We start from the raw sequence: 7990 nt of genomic DNA, 5'->3' as shown, positions 1-7990 counted from the left end.
TACCTACAAGTTGATTTCTACTACTGTCTTCCCTTCATATGACGCACCCCAGGTTATGTTCACTTTTGCAACGGGAGTATGGGTTCCATTCAACTAACACCGAATAGCATTTGAATCCTTATTTTAGTGTGCTTTTTAAAACTCCCAATAAGCTGATACTTTACAGATTTGTGCCCTGGCCCCTACTTTCCAGGTATGGATCCCCTGGGCTCTTTCTGCCCAAGGGAATCAATGGCACCAGAGGGGAGAAAAGTTGGTATCTTGGACAAAGGTGTAGGCCCTCTGTGATTGCCACCACCGACAAATGACACTTGTAAGTGGGCTAGTCAGCCCGACAAACATGAGTAACCCCCATCTCCCTGTATGGACACGATGGATACCCTTAAGAGTCAGAGTGTTGAGAGAGAGAGAGAGAGAGATATCCATATACATATATTTCCCACCCTACAGCAACATGTTCCAGTCTGGGGATCAGTTCTAACAGCCTTTCTTGTGAGATCTGGCTTATCTTCCAAACACCACATCTGGTTTGTTTTATTCAGATGGAGCTGCAGTACAAAGAGTAAAAAATTTTTCAAATAAGCATTTTCAATCAAGATACTAAACATATCCATCACTCCCCCAAATTTCCTCATGCTTTTATAATTAATTCCTCCCTCCCCACTTCACCCCCATTCCTCGGCAAGCACTGATCTGCTATTACTGTAGATTAGTTTTCATTTTCTACAATTTTTTATAAATGAACTCATATGGCATTAAATCCTTTTTTGTCTTGCCTTTTATACTAAGTAAAATTATTGTTGAGATTCTTCTGCACTGTTGTATTGATAGTTTGTTCCTTTTTTTGTAACCATTCAATTGTTAATGGACATATAGGTTGTTTCCAGTTTGGGGCTCTTACCAATGTGCTGCTATGAACATTCACGTGCAAGTCTTTATACAGACATTGGCTTTCATTTCTTGTGCGTAAACAATTAGGAGCAGAATGGCTGGTTGTACGGTAGGTGTATATTTAAATTAAAAACTGAAAGCGGCTCACACATAAGGTCAAAATAAAGCCATTGTTCATTCTCTTACAGGTCATAAGAGATTTTTTTCCATTTCAGCCCAGAGTAGCACACTAATTAAAAAAACAAAAAACAAAAAACAAAAAACTGCTACCTGTTCAGATCCAATAACTTACAACAGGAAACCTTCCTAACTGCCAATATAAACCCTACCTCCAAATCTTTACAACTTTTCTTCTTAGTCTTTAGTAGAAGCAGCCATTTACCATTGTCACCTTCAGATTAGTAACTCTTCCCAGAGACTTCATACATTCAGCTCATTTCCTATGGATATTAACTAGGTGAGATTATTATGAAACTATTTCACCTGTTATAAAAAGTATTAAATATGTAAATATGGACATATTGGTGGGCCCCTGACCATTTGAGAATTCTATTTTCTATTTTCAGGAGACTATTATGGGGGAGGGGGGAGGGATAAATGAAGAATTTTGGATTAAAATATACATACTACTATATCTAAAATAGATAACCAACAAGTACCTACTGTATAGCACAGGGAACTATACTCAGTATCTTTTAATAACTTATAATGGAAAAAAATCTTAAAAAGTACCATATATATAACTGAATCACTTTGCTGTACACCTGAAACTAACACAACATTGTAAATCAACTATATTTCAATGCAAATTTAACAACTAATTTAGTTAATTTAAAAAAGAGAGACTGTTACCACCTCTAATTGATGTAGGCTGATTTTGGCTTTTATTAGTTCTCAGAAATTAGAGTATCTGAATTTCCTGACTACCAAAGCAAGAAGTTGGATTTAAAAAGTTCTCTATATACATGTAAACAAAGCATTTCTAGGAGCCACCCATAGGGTGTGGCTCTATGATCAGAGGTCCAGGTTCCAGGAGTTGAGGACATGCAGGACCTCAGTCTCTCCAACTGAAACTCTCAAGAAAGTTTCTGACAGCTCAAGAACTAGAATCAGCCATAGAAAAAATCACCCATTGGTTGTTACTCATTGGCTAACCCAAGTTAGATGATGCTGTCCCCTCTCTAATCATCAGCTGCTAGAGGGGCAACAAAGATTCTCAGTACCAGGGAGAGGTGGGAAGACAGGAAAAATTAGCATAGAAAGGGAGGGGCCATAAGGGAGGAATGGGTTAGAGATGCTGGGAAGGAAGTTACATGCTAGAAGTTTCAATAAGCAGGTTTCTGAGGTGAGAGTGGAGTCAAATCCTTTTGGGGGCAGCTGGTTTCTATCTTTGGCACTAGGTAATAAATTTCCTGTGTGCGTGTGGGATCTGCTTACTTAATGGATCGAGCAGCACAGATATAATTCCCTGATGGGCACTCAAAAGACAGAAGGCAAGTATATGTGTATAAAGCACTGGGACAAGCTTCTCCGACAAGCCATCAAAGCAACGTCTTGTTCTTTATATCCTGGACTCATAGACACATAAGTATACAAGGCAAGCAACTAGAAAAGAGAAAATTAAAAAATATATATATATAAATCTCCTTGGACCAGAAATCAAAACGATGCTGCTGGGTGACTCTAGGGTGGGGTACAATGTCCCCAGTGTCCTTCCAGGCATTAATTGTCAGGTGCCATGATATACCTGGATCTAGACTGAGGTCTTGGAGCCCCTAAGGGAGGCAGCCACAAGACCAGCAGAGAGACTGGAAGAAGGAAGGAAAGACACAGAAACATGATCTTGCATACCAAAACTCCAAAACACATGAGGCACAAGGAAACTCAAAGCCGAAAAAGAAAAAGAAGAGAAAAAGAGATAAAGAAAGGAAAAGAAAAAGCCGATAAAATCAAAATCAGAACAAGAGTTCATTCCAGAACAGCCAGAAAAGGATAAAATAATCAAATAGATTGAAAATGTTCAAAGAGCTAAATGGAAGTTACACTTCCATTTAAAAAAGAACTATAAATTATTTAATAAAAATGGAAGGGAATGAAATAAAATCAGATGGACATAAAGAATCAATTAGAAATCTTGCAAATGAAAAATATGTTTTAATATTTAAAATGCAATTAACTGAGTAAGCTGGATATAGTGAAAGGATGAATGAGTGAATTGGAAGACAACACTGAGGAAATCACCCAAAATGCAATATACACACCTCTCAGATTACATGTATAATAGGCGTCTTAAATATTTTTAGCCAAATCACATCTTCAAATCACATCTCTACTAGAAGAAATAAAATTTGTCAAAGCAGAGCCATTCCAGTTAAAGTACAGGTGGTAGGACTGATTTATGTCGCTAAATGATCATTAGGATATAGCTTGGAGACTTTCCTTCTATTGCTCTCTTGGACAACTACTACAATTTTGCATTTTTAAAAATATATATTACCTCAACTAAATAATTAGCATACTGAAAACAGAAGTTAACTTTATTCTACTACCCAAGCCCTCAACAAATATTTGATTTTGGTTATGTTTTAATGAATATAAGGAAATTCAATGCAAGCAGACTAGTTAGAAACTAAAAAACAAGATTTGCACTTTATATAGTGTATACGATATATAGTGCATAGTTTCATTATTATAGAAACATCAGGTCTTAGGAGTACATATTTTTCCTTCTTTTTTTAAAAATTGAAGTTCTTGGGACTTCCCTGGTGGTGCAGTGGTTAAGAATCCACCTGCCAATGCAGGGGACACGGGTTTGAGCCCTGGTCTGGGAAGATCCCACATGCCGTGGAGCAACAAAGCCCGTGCACAACTACTGAACCTGTGCTCTAGAGCCCGTGAGCCACAACTACTGAAGCCTGCGTGCCTAGAACCCGTGCTCTGCAACAAGAGAAGCCACCACAATGAGAAGCCCACACACAGCAACAAAGACACAACGCAGCCATAAGTAAATAAATAAATAAATAAAATTAAAAAATAAAGTTCTTGTTCCATTTCCATTAAAACAATATTTGTCTAAGATCAGTTCTATTATTCCATTGTATTTCATATTGAAGTAGATTCAACTCGAGAAGGTACAAATAAATAAAAATTAGGTAGAATTTTTAAAACTAAATTTAAGAGCAGTAATGAACAGGCAATAACTAAAGAAGAAACTGTAAGGGCAGTAGAAAAACACTTGAAAATATGCACATAGTTTTATAGGAGAGTTCATCTAAACTTTCAATGAATAAATGACTCTCACAACATATAAACTGTTCAGTGAAATAGAAAAACCTGAAGAGCTTACTCATTTTATAAGGCTATCCCAAAGGTCTCTTAAACTAGACATAATAGCATAAGAAAACTAAGTCAATCTCATTTATGAGTGTAGATAATAAATCCTAAACAAACTAGCAAATCAGAACTTCATAAATACATTTATACCAGTTGCTGAGGGTAATCCAAATTCAGAAAATGTATTAGCATCATTCACTACATTAAAATTCACAAATAAGTAGAATTATATTCTAAATCTTCAAAAACTTACTGGAGAATTAACTTGAGAAGATGGCGGAAGAGTAAGACGCGGAGATCACCTTCCTTCCCACAGATACAGTAGAAATACATCTACACGTGGAACTGCTCCTACAGAACACCCACTGAATGCTGGCAGAAGACGTCAGACCTCCCAAAAGGCAAGAAACTCCCCATGTACCTGGGGAGGGCAAAAGAAATAACAGAGACAAAAGAATAGGGACGGGACCTGCACCAGTGGGAGGGAGCTGTGAAGGAGGAAAGGTTTCCATACACTAGGAAGCCCCTTCGCGGGCAGAGACTGCAGGTGGCGGAGGGGGAAGCTTCGGAGCCACGGAGGACAGCGCAGCCACAGGGGTGAGGAGGGCAAAGCGGAGAGATTCTCGCACAGAGGCTCAGCGCCGAGCAGCACTCACCAGCCCGAGAGGCTTGTCTGCTCCCCCGCCGGGGCGGGCAGGGCTGGGAGCTGAGGCTCGGGCTTCGGTTGGATCGCAGGGAGAGGACTGGGGTTGGCGGCGTGAACACAGCCTGAAGGGGTTAGTGCACCACGCCTAGCCGGGAGGGAGTCCGGGAAAATATCTGCAGCTGCCGAAGAGGCAAGAGACTTTTTCTTGCCTCTTTGTTTCGCGGCGCGCAAGGAGAGGGGATTCAGAGCGCCGCCTAAACGAACTCCAGAGACTGGCGCGAGCCGTGGTTATCAGCGCAGACCCCAGAGATGGGCATGAGACGCTAAGACTGCTGCTGCCGCCACCAAAAAGCCTGTGTGCGAGCACAGGTCACTCTCCACACCGCCCCTCCCGGGAGCCTGTGCAGCCCGCCACTGCCAGGGTCCCGTGATCCAGGGACAACTTCCCTGGGAGAACGAACTGCGCGCCTCAGGCTGGTGCAACGTCACGCTGGCCTCTGCCGCCGCAGGCTCGCCCCGCCTCCTCTGTACCCCTCCCTCCCCGCGGCCTGAGTGAGCCAGAGCCCCCGAAGCAGCTGCTCCTTTAACCCCGTCCTGTCTGGGCGGGGAACAGATGCCCTCAGGCGACCTACACGCAGAGGTGGGTCCAAATCCAAAGCTGATCCCCAGGAGCTGTGCGAACAGAGAAGAGAAGGGGAAATCTCTCCCAGCAGCCGTAGAAGCAGCAGATTAAAACTCCACAAACAACTTGATGTGATGCATCTGTTGAATACCTGAATAGACAATGAATCATCCCAAATTCAGGAGGTGGACTTTGGGAGCAGGATATATTAATTTTTCCCCTTTTCCTTTTTTTTGTGAGTGTATATGTATATGCTTCTGGGTGAGATTTTGTCTGTATAGCTTTGCTTTATAATAGCTTTATGTTACTTCACTATATTATAGCCTCTTTCTTTCTTTCTATTTTTTCTCCCTTTTACTCTGAGCCGTGTGGACGAAAGGCTCTTGGTGCTCCAGCCAGGCATCAGGGCCGTACCTCTGAGGTGGGAGAGCCAACTTCACGACACTGGTCCACAAGAGACCTCCCAGCTCCACGTAATACCAAATGGTGAAAATCTCTCAGAGATCTCCATCTCAACATCAAGACCCAGCATCACTCAATGACCAGCAAGCTACAGTGCTGGACCCCCTATGCCAAACAACTAGCAAGACAGGAACACAGCCCCATCCATTAGCAGACAGGCTACCTAAAATCATAATAAGGCCACAGACACCACAAAATACACCACCAGACGTGGACGTGCCCATCAGAAAGAAAAGATCCAGCCTCATCCACCAGAACTCAGGCACTAGTTCCCTCCACCAGGAAGCCTACACAACCCACTGAACCAACCTTAGCCACTGGGGACAGATACCAAAAACAACAGGAACTACGAACCTGCAGCCTGTGAAAAGGAGACCCCAAACACAGTAAGATAAGCAAAATGAGATGACAGAAAAACACACAGCAGATGAAGGAGCAGGGTCAAAACACACCAGACCTAACAAATAAAGAGGAAATAGGTAGTCTACCTGAAAAAGAATTCAGAATAATGATAGTAGGGATGATCCAAAATCTGGGAAATAGAATAGACAAAATGCAAGAAACATTTAACAAGGATGTAGAAGAACTAAAGAGGAACCAAGCAACGATGAAAAACACAATAAATGAAATTAAAAATATTCTAGATGGGATCAATAGCAGAATAACTGAGGCAGAAGAACGGATAAGTGACCTGGAAGATAAAATGGTGGAAATAACTACTGCAGAGCAGGATAAAGAAAAAAGAATGAAAAGAACTGAGGACAGTCTCAGAGACCTCTGGGACAACATTAAACGCACCAACATTCAAATTATAGGCGTCCCAGAAGAAGAAGAGAAAAAGAAAGGGACTGAGAAAATATTTGAAGAGATTATAGTTGAAAACTTCCTTAATATGGGAAAGGAAATAGTTAATCAAGTTCTGGAAGCACAGAGAGTCCCATACAGGATAAATCCAAGGAGAAACACGCCAAGACACATATTAATCAAACTGTCAAAAATTAAATATAAGGAAAACATATTAAAAGCAGCAAGGGAAAAACAACAAATAACACACAAGGGAATCCCCATAAGGTTAACAGCTGATCTTTCAGCAGAAACTCTGCAAGCCAGAAGGGAGTGGCAGGATATACTTAAAGTGATGAAGGAGAAAAACCTACAACCAAGATTACTCTACCCAGCAAGGATCTCATTCAGATGTGATGGAGAAATTAAAACCATTACAGACAAGCAAAAGCTGAGAGAATTCAGCACCACCAAACCAGCTTTACAACAAATGCTAAAGGAACTTCTCTAGGCAAGAAACACAAGAGAAGGAAAACACCTACAATAACAAACCCAAAACATTTAAGAAAATGGGAATAGGAACATACATATCGATAATTACCTTGAATGTAAATGGATTAAATGCTCCCACCAAAAGACACAGGCTGGCTGAATGGATACAAGAACAAGACCCATATATATGCTGTCTACAAGAGACCCACTTCAGACCTAGAGACACATACAGACTGAAAGTGAGGGGATGGAAAAAGATATTCCATGCAAATGGAAATCAAAAGAAAGCTGGAGTAGCAATTCTCATATCAGACAAAATAGACTTTAAAATAAAGACTATTACAAGAGACAAAGAACGACACTACATAATGATCAAGGGATCGATCCAAGAGGAAGGTATAACAATTGTAAATATTTATGCACCCAACATAGGAGCACCTCAATACATAAGGCAAATACTAACAGCCATAAAAGGGGAAATCGACAGCAACACGATCATAGTAGGGGACTTTAACACCCCACTTTCACCAATGGACAGATCATCCAAAATGAAAATAAATAAGGAAACACAAGGTTTAAATGATACATTAAACAAGATGGAATTAATTGATATTTATAGGACATTCCACCCAAAAACAACAGAATACACATTTTTCTCAAGTGCTCATGGAACATTCTCCAGGATAGATCATATCTTGGGTCACAAATCAAGCCTTGTTAAATTTAAGAAAATTGAAATCGTATCAAGTATCTTTTCCGAC

The 7990-nt window shown here is 40.7% G+C and overlaps 1 long non-coding RNA gene across 2 annotated transcripts; it reads right to left on the bottom strand.

Annotated features, from left to right (window-relative positions):
• Positions 1–415: 415 nt before the first annotated feature.
• LOC103000503 (uncharacterized) lies at positions 416–6845 on the bottom strand. 2 transcript variants are annotated; one of them, XR_009005301.1, is made up of 4 exons: positions 5503–6845; positions 4478–4645; positions 1221–2496; positions 416–548 (listed from the first exon to the last, which is right to left on the bottom strand). It is a non-coding gene; the product is annotated as an uncharacterized LOC103000503 (long non-coding RNA). The 2 variants fall into 2 exon arrangements; XR_009005300.1 differs by having other exon boundaries at positions 416–2496; positions 5503–6840.
• Positions 6846–7990: the final 1145 nt, after the last annotated feature.

The sequence above is a fragment of the Balaenoptera acutorostrata genome, chromosome 15, assembly GCF_949987535.1.
Source record: "Balaenoptera acutorostrata chromosome 15, mBalAcu1.1, whole genome shotgun sequence".
Lineage (NCBI taxonomy): Eukaryota > Metazoa > Chordata > Mammalia > Artiodactyla > Balaenopteridae > Balaenoptera > Balaenoptera acutorostrata.
Note: the sequence above shows the minus strand (reverse complement) of the source record. Positions and strands in the feature narration are given on the sequence as shown.